At 39.6% G+C, this 19,661-nt stretch overlaps 1 long non-coding RNA gene across 1 annotated transcript; it reads left to right on the top strand.

The window, feature by feature from the left end:
- The first annotated feature begins 3,320 nt into the window (after positions 1-3,320).
- On the top strand, positions 3,321-19,445 carry LOC121924147. The gene is made up of 3 exons (XR_006102536.1): positions 3,321-3,380; positions 3,798-4,099; positions 19,395-19,445. It is a non-coding gene; the product is annotated as an uncharacterized LOC121924147 (long non-coding RNA).
- The last annotated feature ends 216 nt before the right edge of the window (positions 19,446-19,661 follow it).

The raw sequence follows: 19,661 nt of genomic DNA, 5'->3' as shown, positions 1-19,661 counted from the left end.
GGCAATTGCTTTAAAATTGTTGCTGGGATTTTGATGTGGGCTGTCCTCCCGAGGCCCATCTCATTGCAGTTACTAAGCCTTTTTTCTAATATTATTATTGCTGTTGTTGTATCATCATCACCATCACTACTTATACCCACCTTTCTCCCAAAACTGAATTCTCCAAGCCTAGAAGTCTGAGATCCCTTGCTTCTCAGACAAGCCCCCCCCCCCCCAGTTCTCACTCAGTCAAGATTGTCTCCACTTTGACACAGAATCTGTGCAGCTTTCAGGCAGATATATCTGCATTTCTAGTGAACAGTTTTCAACAGCCTTTCCCACTCTAGGTTTTTTTTTTTGTTAAATCACTGCTTCCCCTTATAGCTTCTGCCAATTATCATTATTTTATTGAATTGAGATATAATAAAATTAACAAATCGAAGTAAGCAAGAATGATAAACTGGGCCTTCTCCCAGTTGACCTCGACTTTCCTGAATCCTTGCGTTCCTATGGCAACCAGAACTAGGCAGCAATCTGCTTTATACTTTGGGTTAGCTTCTACTTGGCCACTCCTCGAAGAAGATTTGCTATAGTTTATTCCTCATGCTCAGGTGGGCCTTATTGGACTGTTATCAGCCTTAGAGGTATATTCTGAAAACAGAACCTGTTGAGCCGCAACAGTAAAGCTGCTTATCCTCCAATTGTCTCAGTGGGACTACCATGGTTGCAGGGAAAACCCCATCCTCCAGATTTGTCTGCCTCCCACCTTTTATTGTTTCACACGTAGTTATAGCAACTGAAGCCTAAGATAGGCATCACAAACTACATTTACTATCCAGTTCTTATATATAGCTCTCTATCTATGACACCCCCTCAACTACAATGTGAGGGAAACTGCAATTGCTATTAACTGCTAAGTATAAATTACAGTTCTGAAGCAAAGGCATGGGCACAAAATCTATTTCTAAAGGCATTTGTGAACTCTGTTCTCACAACTCCTCTACTTAAAGCCTTCAGTTCTAACTGAAATTAGATATTTTACTATTGGCTAGTGCAGCTCCTTTTGTAACAGAAAGTTGTTGCAGATGACAGGAAGAAATTGTTGTGGTTTCCACCCATTTTGCTAATTTATTTACCAAGAGGGACATGGCAAAGTGGGTTATTTTAAAAAGAAAAGTAAAATTCCAGGTAAAATGATAATGAAAACTAAGTGTACTGATGGTTAATGAAGAACAGGCAAGTGTATATGAAGCTACAGAGAGAAGTTTGTCTGTTTGTTGCAAACCTTCTTTGCTGGTGGAAGGAAAAAGTGGAATGGATTCTGTGGAAGTAGAGCTACATATTCCTTGGTTGTCATTTATGATGGTGCTTAAACATGAAAGATGTTAAAAGCTGGAGCTTTTAAAATCTGTGTTGGAGATGTGCCATTGCTTTGTAAGCCCTCCCCCTTAACTTTAAATATTTGGACAAATACTGATCATCAACCTTTTTGGAACCATTTAGTGTGAGGACAAAATATTTGCTACTGTTACTTAACTGTTATTTCTGATGTAAGAATACTGATTAATCTTGCTTATTACTACTGTGATTCAGGAAGGATGTCTCAGCTGTGGGACCAGCATCTTCTAAATGATATCAGTGAGAGACAGGTCTTATACAGTTGGCTTTTTAAAAAATCTTTGTAGCATGTCAGGTCTTTTGTTTTCTAGAGCCCTCTGCTGGCATGCTTTCCCCCCTACTTTCTGTACATGGCATATCGGAAGCTGGGTTGTGTTGGCTTCACCACAGATCAATAGGCCGTGCCTCAGGACTCTAGCTTCTTATTCTAAAAGTGAAAACATTTTAAGTGCTGTAAAGGAGAACGATGAGCACTAGATTTTTGGGGTTCTATGGTTTTGAAAGATTTATGAAAATAAGGAATTACTTCATACTTAAGAAAACCATGAGAATCTGAACTCTACCTTCATATGCCTTATGAGCTGGATTATACATGAACCTGTCTGTTCATGAACCTTTTTGGAACCTCTTGGCTTAAAATTTTGGGTACATTCAGGAGCATACATTTCCACTTAGAAAGACCCAGAAGTAATAGTGCAATTGAATTACTACCTGTACCTTCTTCATTATTAGGTTAAATCAACATGTATGTCAGGGAACAGACTCCTGAAAATATGTTTTAATAGGTTTATCACATTCTAACCAAACAGTGTATCTGGTTCTAGAGACCTGTACAGATTATTCAGTCATGTGGTTTCTCATTTAATTGTATTTGGAACAATGGCACTTCCAGAAAAGATGGAAGAAAAATAGTGGTTTAAATTGTCAGAGAAAGTAGTACCGTATATCCAACATGAGTTGTCTATCTGGCCAAGTTTTGGAAAGCCCTTTGATACATTAGGTTCAAGCATCGGCATAGTTCTAAAAGTTATTTAACAGACATAAACTATTTGACCCTAAGAATTGTTCGTTGTTGTTGTTGTTGTTGTTGTTGTTGTTGTATGCCTTCTTCAAGTAGTTTCCAACTTACAGCCACCCTATCACAGGGTTTTCTCAGCAAAGTTCTTCAGAGGGGGATTGCCATTGAATGACTTGCCCAAGGTCACTCACTAGGTTTCCATGGCCGAGGCAGGATTTGAACCCTGGTCTGTCAGTATCCTAGTCCAATGCTCAAACCATGCTGGCCCTTCCGCAGATGGCTAGGTGGCTCTCCCTTTCTTTTTGCCAGTGATGAAGACCTTTTTTATTCAAAGAGGCTGTTAATGAGTAGTTGCTTGCAGGGAGCTTTTTATGGGTTTGTGTGCTCTATTTTTAACTTTGTTATGTTTTTTTAATGTTTTTATATTTAAAAATAGTTTTAATGTGATGATTCTTAATTATGCTGTAATATTTATTGTTAAAGTTTTAGTTGATCTAGTTTCAGCTTTGTGAGCTGCGTTGAAACCCACATCAGAAGAAAGATAACATATTAATGGAGAAAATAAATAAATATTTTATATGGTTTAAAGTACTTGGTAAAAATGCTACTTTGGTTACCCACAATGTTTTTCATAACATTTTCCAAACGCTGCTGTGCTGGACCTATGAAAACTTAGTGAACTTCACTGACTGTAAAATGAAGTCATATCTGATGGCAAGATTATCTTCTGTCAATTCAAGAAATAACTTTTCCAACAGTTCAAACCAAAGTTCACATGCAAGACCCAAGTGTACCGTTAGCTTTATATACAGTTTACGTACCTCAGTTAACAAAGCCTCTGATAGGTAAGCTCCTTTTTTTTTTTAAATAAAGTCTTTTTATGTCAGCCCAGCATCTTTTTTTCTTTTCATTCCCTGTCTAGGTGGAAGCTTTCTAGCAAATTCAGCATGAAGAAGATGGTGAAGGAGGGCTGGAGAAACAGACCGTCAGTAGTGGGTTGCAGCAGCATTTCCGTAGTAAATAGTTCAGTTGTCAGAATCCGGCAGTCTGCCATAAAATGGATTCTATAAATTGGTTGTTGTAGTATTATAGCTGATTGGGTGTTACAGAGATATATAGTTTAAGAGTTATAAAATAATCGTTTGTTGGGAATGATGGGAGGTACAGTATTGTATCTAAGAGCTACTGGTGGTTCAAATGAGAAATAATTACTTGGCTCAGGAATGCAGTGATGTGTGTCCTATGGTAATCTTCTGGGGAAAGAAACAGAGTTACAGAATTGAAAGTGTATCTAGGGGAGTGGGCAAATGACACAAATAAAAATGGGGGCAGGCATGTTTTAATTAATAAATGAATTAAGGTCAAGCCTGCAAAATTGTTAACTTTGTGCTTTTGATTGTAGATGGTGATAGTTCTTTCTGGAGACACCTAACTGTGAACTTCTCCAGCTACTGAAATAACGGGACATCCCCCATCTGATAATCTCCAGAGCACTGGGACTTTTGAAAATAAGGATCTGGCTTCACACAGAACATTAAAGATGCTGAATTCCTTTCTTACATCCTGTTCATCACTTGGCTTGCTGTTAATAGTATTTATCCTGGTTATCTGTGCTTAGCCTAGGGGCTTAAAAAATCCTGGAAAAAAATGGAATGGAAGTGTCACAAACATTACAGTCCCAGATATTTAGAACTCGCACTTTCGGTAGGTACATAGATCCCCTGACCTTTAAATGGACTTTGAAGAGTTCTTGTTGTTTCAGTCTGCTTTTAATTTGCATTTTAATACTCTGCATTTAGCTGCTGCTGGTTTAATTTTATTATTTGTTGCTTCTTTTTTATATTTATACTGTTTTATTTGGCTGATTTTTAAAACTGCAGCTATCATAATATTTTTAGAGTGTGATCTAATGAGCTATAATAAGGTATAATTACATTTTATCTTTTAATATGTTGTAAGCCACCTCAGGAAGATTGAACCTGAAAGGGAGCCTTTAAATACATTCATAAATATATTAAAATATTATTTCAGATTTATGGTTTCAGTAAGTTATAATTTCTATCTCAAGATGGAGCAGATCTGACCAAAATTCAGGATACTTAAGGCAATTTACAGTGAATGGGATGGTATTGTCTTGTTTGTATGGGAAATGGGAGTGTTCCTCTGGGATTTATTTGCTTAAATGAAGGAGAAGGAAATAGAAATGTTAAGCAAAATAAAAAAAAAACACTGAGAGGAGCTTGGAAAGACTATAGAAGCACTAACTGAAGAACTATATAAAAGAAATGAAAGGATGATAGATTCCTTCAAGGAAGGGCATTTTTGGCAATGGACCCACAATTTTTTTAAAAAAATGGAAGCTTCTCTCAAACCATTTTGGAGAAATAAATCACCAGGAACAGATGGCAAAGTAACAGAGCTGTTTCAGCTTATATGGAATTCATTCAAATTCTAAATAAAATAAAATAAAATCTGCAAAAAATATGGAAAATAAAACAAATCTGCCAGCAAGTATGGAAAACTGAACAAATGGATTGGAGATGCTCAAGGTGTTATCACTAAAGCTTTTACCATACCTGGGTAGAGAAATGCCAGGTGCAGAAACTGGACTAAGAAAAGAAAGATGCACTAGAGATTGTATTGCAAACATATGTTGCCTAATGGAATGCACAAAACTCCTAGAAGAAAAACAGACTGTGCATCATCTATTTTAGAAAAGCCTTTGGTTATGTAAGTCATGAAAAACCATGGTTTGCTCTGAAAGAAATGGATGTGCTGTAACATTTGATTGTCCTCATGTGTAACCTATACTCAGGAAAAGTAGCCACCATCAGGACCAAATATAGGCCCGAGACAGATGGGTCGAAAGGGGCGGCAACAATACTAGGGTTAGTGACCATGCACCAACTGCATGGTCCATAACCCTAGTATGGAGTGGTGGCGTACTAGTGGTGGTGTACTAATGGCAGCATCCCAGAGTGGCGGCATCACTCTGGTGCCTTAAAAAGAACCCGGAAACATTGTGGTTTGGCGCCTTGGGCTTCCTTCCTGAGGGAAATAGGCCGCTGGCAGGCCATCCTTTTGGGGCAGTCTGTCCCAGGCCTAAGTCTCCAATTGGTAAGGGGTCAGGCAAGGTTATGTTTGATCACCCTGTCCATTCAATTTATACATGACACATGTCATACGGAAAATGAGTTTAAACTCTGAGAAAGGAGGTGTGAAAACCTGAAGGAGGAACATTAACAATTTGCACTATCTATGACACCATATTATTAGCTGAAAATATATCTCTGGCTTTACTTCACGAACAAAGATTCAGGAAGGACTCATCCTGTGCTTTCTACAAGCGTGTTGATGACTAAAAATTCTGGTGGAGAGGAACCTTCTGCCAGTATAGTTATATGGCATCATAGAAGTAAGTGGTGGCAATAATCCCATCCCTTGTTCATCACAAGAAGAAAAGGCAGAGGTGAACAAATGTGTGGAACAGTGGTAGCACTGGTGAGAGGTGAAAGAGAAGAAAACACAATTGGGGCAATGGCACATGATAGCAATAATGGAAGGAGGAGGCAGTTGTGTGTCATCCTCTGGAGGTCAGCTTCAAACTGGTTATTTTTGTATTGTCTGGGCAGTGTGATCTGAAAAATTGCTAGTGAAGTGGTCAGCCTCTGGAGGGAGGAGGGCAGCCTGGTACCACTGTCATTACTGTTTTGCTTCCACAAGTCTTGAATATTTCCCTGTGCAAGACTACAAAAGTCCTTGCATAATTGTCTGTTGTAGTTTAACACTATTGCTTTGTAAACACTTTTGCTGCCTCAGTGCTTCTGTTGTTCTATCAGAAGGTTTGATAGATGGCAGTAGCTATATCTGGGAAGGGCTGTTTCCATTGAGACCTGTTGTGGTCTAGAAAGTCAACAGCAGAGTTGCAGTTACAACATGTGCACTGGAGGCAGACTGCTATGCAGCATTGTATCCATGGCACCTCTTGTGTCTGCCATTACAAACAAACTGTGAGAAACTTCACCCTGTGAGAAACTGGCATCCGACTGCTCCAGCAGCAATTTATGGGCCAATACAGTTTCCTATGAGGCCAGCTGTGGCCCAGAAGTCAGCTGTAGAATGGGAGCTGAAACATCTGGAGTGTGGCAGGAAATTTATATACATCTTTACTCCTGCTCAGTGACTTGTCTGTTGCATTGTATTTTAAATCTGTTACAAACCATCTTGAGAATATACTAGTATGTTGCATATAAATACTGCAAATATTAAATTATAGGAAGAACCAGAAACAAATGATATTGATGATAATTTGCAAAGAAAAGAGAAAAAAGTGAATATGCTAGGGAAGGGGAGTGGGAAATATGGGGCCATTTACTAAAGGCAAAAGAACAGGGAAAGGAAACAGGGAAGAGAGGGCCGAACGAGGACCTGCTTAAGAGATGGAGGCAGAGCAGTCTCCCAATGTGGAGAGCAGGCAGCCTTAATCTTGTAAACACTGCTAGCAAGAAAGTGTGTATTGTCACAGTATCAACTGCTGACAATATTAGTGTTGATGAATTGCTGGATGAGACTTTGGAGTCTTCCTGTTGATTTACCAGAATAGCCCACTCTCTATTCTGGGTTTATTCATAGTGGCAAATTAAGTGAATTGGAAGTACTTCTGCTTAAATGTGTTTAGTATTGTTCTTTCTTCCTTTAGAGTTGTTCCTCTAAAGGTTTTGCATTTGAAATTAGAAAAAAAGAATACAATTGGTAGTGTAACAGTAATTCTGATAACTCAGCATGCTTTTCTACTTTTGTACTACAATGGAAGCCCTTACTTTGAGTCCGTTAGAGGGGGTGGATGTAGAGAGATTATTATTGGAAAGAAAGGCCTGCTAAAGTCTTTACTCTAGCAACAGCAGAAGAGCCCATTTTAGGAAATTGCATTTAAAAGAACCAAATGGAAGCCAAAATAAGTTTAAAATTCTCAACAGGAGGAATATTTATTAAAGAAATACATTCGTAAGATAGAAACAGCCTGATATTTTCTAAACTACTATAAAAGAGATAAGGATGGCAGGCACACATGTTGGAAAACTTGTGCAATACTTGGGGGTATGGAGATAAGATGACAAGTTCAATTGTAACAATGGCTTCCTGGCACACTACATATATTACAACACTGGTTAACACACAGCTCATGAGGATGCTCTTAGCCAGTTTATTAGATCTCCTTTCTAGTTCTCAGCCTGCACACACCACATTTTTAATTGCCCTTCTCCATTCATATGGTCATCCACCCATCCAGGCCTTTGTTATTTTTATTATTATTAACCTTTATGTATGAAGTGCTGTAAATTTATTTATGAAGCGCTGTAAATTTACACAGCACTGTACATGCAATCTTTTTAGTTAGACGGTTCCCTGCCCTCGGGTTTACAATTTAAAAAGGCATGACACAGAAGGAGAAGGGAGTGGTGGAGGGAAAGGGTAAGAGGTCCAGCAGTTCCTCTCTACCTCCAAGGCCTGGACCAAGGCAGATGGACTGGAGGGAGGGCTTGGCTTCAAAATGGAAGGTTAATCTTCATCCAGGGAAAATACATACTCTCAAGTAGGATAATACATATACAATACATAGCAATACAGGAAATGGTTCGATAAACGCAGCAGATTGGGGCCTCTGGGGCTGCTGCTGTGGCAGCTGAGGCCCCGATCCGTCGGGGAAAGGGGCAGGTGCAGGCCACCCCAAAGGGGAGGTCTGTATCCTGCCAGAGATGAGCATTGCCCCATACAGTTGGACACAACTTGACAACCTTGTCAACCGGGAATACATTTACCTTTACCTATGATGATTATTTTATTTTGGCTGCTTTCTGTTGAAATGATTTTTGCTTATGTTTAATTTTTTAATATAGAAGTTCTTAATATTGTTTTGGGTATTTACATTGTGTGTATATTACTTTGAGAACACTTTCTCTGGAAAAGTGGCAAAAATTCCATAAATACATAACTGTTCCACTCATCATAACAGGTTTAACTGTGTATACATAAATAAGGCATATTCTGTTTAATGACTTCCCAAGCTGATCAAAGTACACATTTATTCAGTATAAATAATACATTTCCTGTTTATGACTTAAGCCATTTTATTACACAACAGAGAGAAGGTGACATAAATTTTGGTACTGTCATATTAATTTAAACTCATTCTTCATTCTTCAAATTCAGAATATTTATGTTTTTGTAATATAATCATGTAAGAATTTATAAGTAATTCATAATAATTAATAATAGCTAGCATGGTGTATTGGTTTTGGCATTGACTAAAACTACAGAGACCAGGGTTTGAATTCCCATTCAGGCATGGAAATCCACTGGGTGAACTTGGAGAAGCCACACTTCCTCAGTTTCAGAGGAAGGCAATGGCTAACCTTCCTCTGAACAAACTTTGTCAAGAAAATCCTGTGATAGATTCATCTTAAGGTTGCCATAAGTCAGAAATGACTTGAAGGCACACAACAACAGCAATGACAAAATAAAATATAGAATCATAGAGAGTTAGAAGAGACCACAAGGGTCATCCAATCCATCATCCAATTCAACCCTACAGTAAACAAAGGCCAAGTCTCTGAGTTACAAGGGAGGCCACACAATTGAAAAAATAGAATCATTTTCAAACAGTATTTCTGGCAGAGCCAGTATACTGTAATAGTTTGCTCATTGAACCAGGGTTCAAATCCCCCACTCAGCCATGGAAACCCACTGGGTGACTTGGACAGGTCACACTCTCTCAGCCTCAGAAGCAAGTAGTAGTAAACCCCTTCTGTACAAATCTTGTCAACCCCCCCCCCCCCGGTGATAGGTTTGTCTTAGCAACACCATTAGTCAGAAATGATTGGAATGCAGTGGCGTCGCCATCCCTGATGTGATCCACTGCAGGGGGGGCTTCCAGGGAGGGCTCTGGGATGGTGGACAGGGCTTTTTGTGGCAGGATTTCTGGTGAGGGGGGCAGGGCCTTCCTCTGGAGACAGCAGTGGCAACAGGGGGGGCACTCAGACTTCCTTGTTGCTGCAGTGTCATTCTCTTCGTGAGGAGAACAAGGCTGGGGAAACAAGGTGCGGAGGGGGGTGACCCAGTATGGGCCACACTCTCTGCACCCCCTGGTGTCACCACTGCTTGAATGCACACAATAAATACAATTTCTTTAAGCAAAAGTACATTTCAGTGGACCTGCTTTGGGAAGAGAATTCTCTGCTGACTGTAAATGCTAAGTGTTTGGTATAACGCAATACTATATACATGATATATAGGCCCAAAACACACCACAGAAATAATCCACTTTGAGAGCGCTTTAGCTGCCCTGGCTCAGTGCTAGAGATTCCTGGGAATTGTAGTTTTGTGAGGCATTTAGCCTTCTCTGCCAGACAGCTCTGGTGCCACAATAAACTACAATTTCCAAGAATCCCTAGCACAGTGCTAATGCAGTTAAAGCGCTCTCAAACTGGATTATTTCTGCAGTGTGTTTGGGACCATAGTCTGCCTTCAACCCTCTCATTGGCTTACACCATTTGTATAGTTTAAATTGCCTTCTTCCATTTATCCCATCATAGTCTCCATGAAGAGGAAGTTGTCTCTTGGTGGTATTTTACATGTCACATCTGAAATGCATATGTTTATGGAAAGTTATTCTTGATAGCAGCAACCAGTTTCCTGTATTTGGCACCTCAGAGGTCAATAAAAGCCTAGAGCTAGGGATGTTAGGGATGATGGGAGTTGCAGCTCTTCTCCTGGCTTTCACTCTCACCCCCCTGGTCAGCGGAAGAACAACCAGTTTGACCAGTAGCTCTGAGAATTGGCTGAAGATGTCTTCCAATCTTCTCTGGAGTCTGCTGGTTCTTGTTCAGCTCTCAAGACACCAGTCAACACAGTAGTCTTCTTAAAAAGATCTACTTTTATTCTAATATATACACTATGCACAAAACAATTCACTACTCACAAAACTCACACTACTATACTCCTCAATACCCACAAAAAGTATTGCCATACATTATTGCTTATATAGACATTTGTCTCTCTATTCATTATACAGTTGCCACCTCCTGGGCGTGTACATACATTATGATTGACATACCATACTTGCCTCAATCTAGCCCTCACATTGCATCATACATTACTGTCCACTCAATGACTCTCAGGTGATATCAATTTGCACCTTTTCACTTTGTCATTGCCTCATATGTCCTTGGCTTTCAGGACCTTCTAATTACATTACTTACAACACCTGTGTGACAATTCAATAACTTTTGCTGTGTCATGTTACTTTCAAATACATTCATATACATATTATATTTCTTGTGACTATATATCCCATGTGGCTTTTTCCTGACAAGGGATTCATGCATGCAACACAAGACCGTTCTACAAATCTGAGGAAGTATTTGGTGGCCAGGAATAGGCAGGCACTGCATTAATGTCTCTCTTTTAAAGAAAATACTAAGAGATAACTTCAGGGTTGCTCCCAGCTACAGCAGGTCTTATGAAATGAATGGGCCATGTTAATCTTCACTAATGTAAGTCTCTTTGATATTAATGAGTTTACCTTAGTTGAGATTAACACTGGATTTAGTCTTATATATGAGTATAGACCACATATTCCTGATCCTAAAAAGGATTTCTGAGGTCTGCAGTCCCCAGACCATATGAATTAAAAACTATTTGTCTTCAGAAATCTATGCAGCAAAAATACGAATCAGCCAATAAATCTTTTAAGACTTTGTTGTTAATTGCTATCAAGTCATCTTTGGTTTATGTCCACCCTATGAATGAGAGACCTCCAAGACACCTTTTTTGTTCTTTTAAGATCTTGGCAGTTCAGAGCAGTTGTTTCCTTGATTGAGTCTATCCACCTATAATTTGCTCCCCTTCTTTTCCTACTGCCTTCCACTTTGCTGAGTGCTATTGTTTTTCCTAATCAGTGTGTTCAAAGTATGAGGGTCTTAGGTTGGTCATTTTGGCTTCTAGGGAGAACTGGGGTGTGATTTGTTCTAGGACTCATTTACTGATCATTTTGGCAATCCATGATATCCACAGATTTCCTCTCTAGAATCACAGATCAAATGAATTTATTTTCTTCATTTTCCAACATTCACAGACAAAGATGGAAATGGGATATACCTTCAGACTTGAGGATCTTATTTAGTTCCTATAACTGCCTTACCAGGCCCTCCTTCTGATTTCATGACTACAATCTCCATTTGAATTAATCTTAGTAAGTTATAGAAAGTTTTAGAAATTCTAACCATGTTGATGTCTTCATTATCTACTTTAAAGTTATGTAAATTATCTGTGGCCCATTACAAACGGGCACCCTAGTACGCGACAAGCGCTCACTAGTGTTAGAAAGGGGCATCCTTTCCGGACACCCCTAACCCTAATAAGCGCTCAGCGCATAGAAAATGGTGGTGGCTGTTCCACATGGCCGCCGCCATGACTATGTCACGACCGCGCCACCTCCAAATGAGGCGGCGTGGTTGTGACGTAGTGGGGCGGCGCGAGGGCACCTAGTGCGCCCTTTCCGCGGCCCCGGAAGGAGCTCCGTTTCGGAGCTCCTTCCAGCTTTGCATAGCTGGGCGCAGCCTTTAGATGGCTGCGCCAGCAACGCAGAGGAGAAAGGGGCCAAGTGGCCCCTTTCTCCTCCTCCCCCAAGGACACCCCTTTCCAGGCCGCTTCCTCGCAGCCTGGAAAGTGGCGGATTGGGGCCTCGGAGGCTGCCGTTGTGGCAGCTAAGGCCCCGATATACCGGGGAAAGGAGTGCCTACAGGCCGCCCCAAAGGGGCGGTCTGTAACGCGCCTGTGATTATTATATTTGTTTTCTTAATGTTCAGCTGTAACTGTAGTTTTATGCTTTCTTCCTTGACTTCTCTCAATACGTGTACTTGGAGTCTGTTGTGTTCTGCTAGTTATATGGTGCCACCTGCATAGCTTAAATAGTTTATATTCTTTCCTTCAGTTTTTATGCTTTCTTCCCCAGAGTCTAATCCAGTTTGCCATGTGATAGGTTCAATGTATAAGTTATTCAGATAATGTAATAAAATGCAACCTTGTCAGACCCCCTTGCAAAGTGGAAATATTCTGCTTCTCCATATTCTGTCATGACAGTGGCCCCCAGTTCTGAGCACTGCACAGGAACATTAAACCTTGTGACATACCCATTTCTTTTAGAGAAATCCATAGTTTTTAATGATCCACACAGTCAGATCCTTCACAATAACCTATAAAGTATAGGATGATTTTCTTTTGAAATTTTTCATTGAGCTACATTATCCAATGTATCTTTACAGCATAACCCTTTCTGAACCCAGCCTGGACATCTGACATTTCTCACTTTGTATATGGTAAAAGTCTTTCTTGTAGAATTTTGAGCATCAGTTTAGTTGCCTGGAAAAGTAATGCAGTGGTTCCGTGGTTACTGCAATCCCTGGTGCCTCTTTTTTTTGTGTGTGACTGGAATACATACAGCCAGACATACATCAGTTGTCAAAGCTTATTCATTTTTATAAAGTCTTTTTATGTCCATTTGGAGCACTGAGAGAAGAATGAAGGAAGACTTGAGAAACACAAAATTCCTGTGTCAGGTTGCAGCAGTGTGTCTGCAGTAAATAATGTGATAAAGGCGGGGTACAAACCGCCGCTTTGCGGCGCTCCCCCGCCGGCACCATTTGCTCCGTGCGGGAGCCGCAGCAGCCAAACTGGGCGACTCCCGCGCGGAGCAAAAAAGAAGCTCCATTTCGGAGCTTCTTCTTGCGGCGCCTCTATGACGTCGCGAGGCGCCTGGCGCGGACTCGCGACGTCATAGGCACCGCGACACGTCTGGACGCTGTGCGTCCAGTACGTAAAGATGGCGGCGCCCATGTAGAAGGTGCGCCGCCATCTTGTACGTATAGGATACGTACTAGGGTTAGGGGCGGTGCTTCCGCACCCCCCTACATAACCCTCAGTAAGTTATCCTATACGTACTATATGGCGGTGTGTATCCCGCCAAAGCTTCAGCTGGGAGAGAATGGGATTCTGCTGTAGGCTGTCCTACTGTAGCTGTATGTGCCTGCCTACCACAGGCAAGATAAGAGCAGCTGCCTCTAGCATCCTTTACTTGACCATGCATGCAAAACAGTAAAAAAAAAAACAAAAACAAACAAACAAACAAACAAACAAAGGGGGGGTGGAGAGCATATCAGCCAGCCTAACCAATTATATGTTAAAAAGAAAAGAAAAGAAAGCATAGATCTAGAAGTCTGGCCACCAGATATGGAAATCATAAGGAAAACAGAGGCTGGTAAAAGAAAATGTCATCCTTGGATGCTTTCTGGAAGAAGCCTTCAAGTGGTTTTTAGAAGGTTCAAAATGTTTTTATTTACTTACCTGACAGGTTATTTCATTTCACATGTGCGAATTGTTTAGGAATCCTATCCCTATTATTCCCATATTATTTTTACTTCTGATACCAAATTGTGTGCCAAAGTAGTGCCAGTGAACGTGTCCATTTTGTTATCTGAGGTATACTTGTATTGAATGTTTCCAATCTGTGGGTTATTGTTTTATTTTTTTTATATGAATTGACAGATTTGTGAACTGCCAGATTTAGATTCTGTGTCTCTAGCTTGAAACAGTGCTATTGGTATGAAAATGTCCCAGTACTGTCTATCTAAGTTTGCTCTCCCCCAAATTGCAATGTTTATACATTCCATTTATTGTTTTATGATATCTAGGTTCTCGTGATTCATGCTTCTCACATTTCATGTTCCTATAATATGCAGTTTCAAACTTTCCTTCCACTTCTGAGCACATCAACAGCTGAACGTCCTTTTAGCTAGAGTCAAGTTGCATCATTACCCACAGCGCTACTTGTACTTGTCCTTTGCTCTTCCCCAGTAGCTCCTAACCTTTTAAAAGGCTTCCTATGGTTTGTGGGAGGAAAAAAAAAAGAAAGACTAATATATTTGTTATTTCTATATTTTTTTTACTTTGCTGTTCTTATTACTAGTCACATGTGAACAGCAGTTTATAGAATGCTGATGCCAGTTCTAATCTGAGAGTGCCATGCTTGAAGTTCACGTTTGTGCTGTTTTATAATTAGTTATAACACAGTTTGTGCTGTGTTATAACTAATAACATGTTTATGCATGTTTAATAGAACTGCTAATGGGAAACTACATTGTATGTGAAACGTGATAAAACTGGCATGTGTAAGCAGTTTAAATATATATACAGTTAAAATAAAAGAGAAAGAAGATAGTAGATTTGCAGGGTGTCAACAATAACTGTTTTTATTAGGGATAAAAATGCATGCAGTGCTCATATGCTGGAAAACTTTTAGTACAATTCTATCTCATGCTGTAACTGGGCTGTATTCTCAACAAGATTTTTCAGAACAGTAGGTAGAAACAGAGGTGAGGCTAGGATTTATGAACTGAAATAGGATGAGGATGGGCATGTCTATGACTAGGCACTAGAAAAGAGGAAATGGTAGATTTTATAGGAATGTAAAAATATTTTTAGCATTGTGAGAGAACAGGTAGTTAGAAAGCATTAGTGAGTGACAGACATTTGGTGAGGATAGTCATGAACCAAAGAATAATAGTGAATGTGTGAATCATTGACAAAAGAAAGAAGAGAACAGCCTAGAAAAGATGGAGAAAGTATTAGGATAATCACTAGGCACTAGACTAAAGGTTCATTGTAGCAGGTGTTGGATCTGATAATGAGCAAAGCTGTGAGATCAGATGATGATTTCACCTTCCTGGTTCTCACCTTTTGTATATATCAAAACTGGAAATTCACTCAGTGCCCCTTTTGTATTGAGACCCAGAATACAGCCTGTAATACAAGACAAGATACAGGAGATGGATAACATTTCAACACTCCAAAAGGCACAGGGTTTTTGCTTGCAGCTTGGTTAAATCAGGTAATATTTACTTAGTTTTTATATATCTAATGCATAGATCCTCACTACACAACCTAGAGTGTTATTGCATTTAATGATTTCAGTTATAGTGGTCCTGCTTTCATGTAGAACATACATGAAGACAGCTGGCTTAGAATTCTGTACAACCCAGCACTGCCATCATCAATAATACAAGAAACAAGTAAAAATTTGCTGCTTGGAGAGAGTTGGAAAAGAAGAGAGGAGAAAATGGGACAGCAGCTCTGTGTCAGCAGAAAACTAGAAGCTGTAGTGCAGAGGCTGGAATGACAGAAATATCATCATGATAACCTTGTAGGAAAGTCCTGCTTGTTTTCTTGGAATCGGGCCATACAGAGGTAATAAGATTCCCTTATATAATGTATTTGCAGTGACAGTATGGCCTATAGATTGTGCCTAAAGAGAAAATTGATACTGGCAAGGAAGAAAAAATGGGTGGAAACCCAGTTCTAGAACAAAGTGCAAAAGCTGCAAAATCTTGCTAGCTAAGTTAGTGCCACTAGGTATCTGGCACTGACACGCTGCAGCAAGGAGGAGTTCCACAATGCACACTCTATCGATGCCCAAACAGATGTTGCATAGTCCTTCACAGGTTAACTGTTCAGGAAGAAGGAGAAGCAAAGCAGACCCCCTCCACTGCTCAGCTGTCTGTACTTGTACGTCAATTTAAGGAAAAGAGAGAGTATTTGAGTGCAGATGATGATCTGAATTTTACTTCCACTAGAACTCATTACTTACAATCTACCTTGAACTATCTATGTAGGTACATGTGTGTATTAGTTAACTCAGTATAAAACTTTACATAGGACATAAAAGCTATTGCTGTAATGAATTTATTAGTCATCAAGGAGCCAGAAGACTCTCTTTCTTTTAAATGAAGAAAAGAAATGTTGGTTGAGCAAAAAATATAATTGGTACAGAAAAAACGCTGGGCAGAAAAGCAGTTAAATCCAAACAGCTGGATTTAAGACAACTAAAATCTCACTGGTGTAAATTAAGATGACTTCAGTATGATTAAATATATATTCTGTAGGATCACTGGAAGTATATTACAAGCACTTTATGTATGGCAGATATTTTCACAGATAGCTTTGCTGGGAGACAGTCATGCTATATTTGTGTCCTTTAAAAATAAAATCTGGCTAGAAGTGTGCTTTTTTGTTAAAAGTTATATCATAGAAGTGTAGAAGCCTAACAAAATATAAAGAGCTAGTACAAAACTGCAGGGAATATCCTTGTTAAGGTGTCTAGATATACGTAAAAGTATACTTGGTGTAGTGGTTTGAGCATTGGACTACCACTCTCGAGAAAAGGATTCAAATCTCTACTCAGCCATGGAAAACTCTCAGGGTGACCTTGGGTGAGTCACACACTCTCATCCCCAGCAAACCCTGTGATAGGTTTTCCTTAGGGTTGCCATAAGTTGGAAATAACTTAAAGGTACACAACAACAAATGCATGTAGATTATTGTGTAATATGTAAATAAATATGAGGCTACTATGGAAGTGCAGTTATGTTTTGTTGCAGATGTGCAGTCCTCTTGTCTGACGATTCTTCCTTCTTTCTGCCACACAATGGCTGTGTGGAATGTTGATTAGCTGATTCTCTGCTACCTTGTGAAACCACTTTGCCAGAGTAGCTTTTTCATTATTTAAAGATGTAGGTACTTGAACAAGGCACAAATATATATGTTATAATATGAAAATGCAGACAATATGTATGTATTTATATTTAATTTAAAATAATGGTGAAAGCTTGCATGCGGCATGGACAAAGTTCATGGAAAATGTCCATAGGGAAAGGGAAAGCATTAGAGTGATGTGCCATTATCAGAAATACCTGTGCCTCCTGTTCTTTGGTATGTCTGTATGCATCCTAAATGAATGAATTGAACTAGACGTACAACTCCATTTCTCACCATTGATGCTCCCTTGTTGTGAGGGAGAGGCTTGTGTACCCTAATGAAATTGTGAGCTATGCTGGCAGTGGTATAATAGCCGCTGGTAGGGCCTCCCATGCTAGACAGGTCAGAACCAAAGGGTCTGACCAAGAGCGCCAAAGGGCAGGATGGGCTCTCTAGCTTTATGGTAACCATCCTAGGAGAAGGAAAACTCTAATCCCAAACCCGGGCAGATGGTGCTCATCTAACCCTGTAAGGTCAACCATCTAAGAGAAGGAAACTCTAATCAAACCTACAACCCGAGGACCTCGCTACCACTGTTGCTTGTCACCACCATGCTTGACAAAGCCTCAGCAGACGAACCTCTGGTTTAAAGGGTGAGGCCAGTTCTGTTCACGCTGCGCTCCACCAGAAAAATCCATTGCACAGGCTCGAAGGATACATCCAACTTCTGAAAAAGCCCTGTAGCGATAGGTGAGGGACAAAACGGCAGGAGTAAAGATGCACTGGAAGCCGCAGACCCAACCCTGCATGCAGGCGGTTCAGGACTTTGGTCGCTTGAGACAGACCCGGGGGATGACAGTCTTGTTCAGCAGCAACCTGAATGACCAAGCACAACTCCATTCAGAAATCACAGGAGTTTTTCTCAGTAGTCTTCTTCTACTCAAATATGAGTATACTATCTAAGCACAAAATATTAAGATGCTTCACGTAGGAGGAAATGATGTACAGTGTGACTATATAGACAAGCAAACAAAATGTCCATCAGGAAAGAAGAGAAATTCTGGCTCGGAAAATGTGGGTTAGGCATCAGAATAGTAGTGGGATTGTACCAGGAAGGATCAAGAGGAATGAGTTTAGAGCCAAACCAGTCATAGATAATTCTTGGAGTACTGTGATTTTATTTGGCTACCCTGGGTCTCACTAAGAAAGAGATTGGGTGATACAAAGGGATCAATAACTGGGCTACGGGCAATTGCCCAGTGGGGGTCAGGGACTCAAGGACATTGCTGGCTAGTGGACTGGATTAAAGCAATCTGACTAAATATTAAAATCCCACCCTTCTAAGAAATAGTTAAGAGGAGATACACAGAAAAGGGTACTATGAGGAGTTCCCAGGCTGTGCCTTAATTTGAAAATCTGTTTTATGCTGTGGGTGTTTTAGGGCTGGACCATGTTTACTGACAAAGCAGTTTAGTGTGGATTATCCAGATATACAGGGACTTCATAGTTAAGAAGTTATTTGTATCTTCCTGCAATTCCCAAATTTTGCACATTTCAGTAGGGCAAATCCTTATGTTACAGCATTATGATTATGGTACAGTAATTAAAAGTCAGTGAACTATAAATTACACAAAAGGCAGCCACTATCATCATGATCCTCTTACTCTTGCCTCTCCTGTTTCCTGTCCAAGCAATAGCAACAATACAGATTAAATAATATGCTAGGGTGATGCCAATAAGAACGTAAAATATAATCCATGTGAATATAAAGCAAGGTTACAGTTGAACTTTTCAGTAGCATGTTTGAGTTGGATTTCAGTGGCTCCTTTGAACTGCATATCAGGCTGCTCAGCACAGTACTCAAATCTAGAATACTTACATCTTTCCTTTCCCATTAACAGCACTGAATACTCATTCACAAGAGAATCAGAACATAATGGATCTGTTTTATATTTTAAATTTTTGACATATTAAACAATTGAGTCTTCTTGATGATTAATTGTTGTATTCAGGTGTAGAAATGCTTCTATCTTTAGAAGGTGAACACAACAAAAAAATGCTTTCTAGAATTAGTAATCTGATAAATATATTCCTATCCATCAGCAAAATACATCACACAGATATTTTTAGAGCAACAATGTCCTGAAATGTACTTTATTTTTTTGCTTGTAGGAGAGGACATATAGAGATATAAACATTTTCAGCAAGGTTAAATATCCAGCTATCAGGAAAGGTTTGATTATTTGGTTATTTCTAGCCTTAAATCTGAATTTTTAAAGGAAATAATTCTCAAATTACATGTATTCTATGTTATTGTTCCTGAAGTTATTTTTGGTGAGACAATTAAAACTATTTTACATATTGTGGCAAATGGAACTCTATTAAAAACAATGCACCGTCTTTTATACCACAGCAATTGCATAGAAATGCCATGTTTAACTTCTGATGAAACCTTGAAGACATCCCATCATCCAGCTAATTGCTCAGAGTAATAATAATCACTTTTGTACTGAATTCTGGCATGCCAGACACTTTGGACAGCCAATTCAAACACTAAAAATATCTGTGGCTATAAGATATCCATTTGAACCTCAGCTCTTTATCTGTGTCATTTTCCTAGTGGGAGGATTCTTAATATCTCTTTACTAGGAGCATAGAAGAAAGATCTATAGACTTTAAA

The sequence above is a fragment of the Sceloporus undulatus genome, chromosome 2, assembly GCF_019175285.1.
Source record: "Sceloporus undulatus isolate JIND9_A2432 ecotype Alabama chromosome 2, SceUnd_v1.1, whole genome shotgun sequence".
Taxonomy (NCBI): Eukaryota; Metazoa; Chordata; class Lepidosauria; order Squamata; family Phrynosomatidae; genus Sceloporus; species Sceloporus undulatus.
This window is presented reverse-complemented; position numbering and strand designations above follow the sequence as displayed.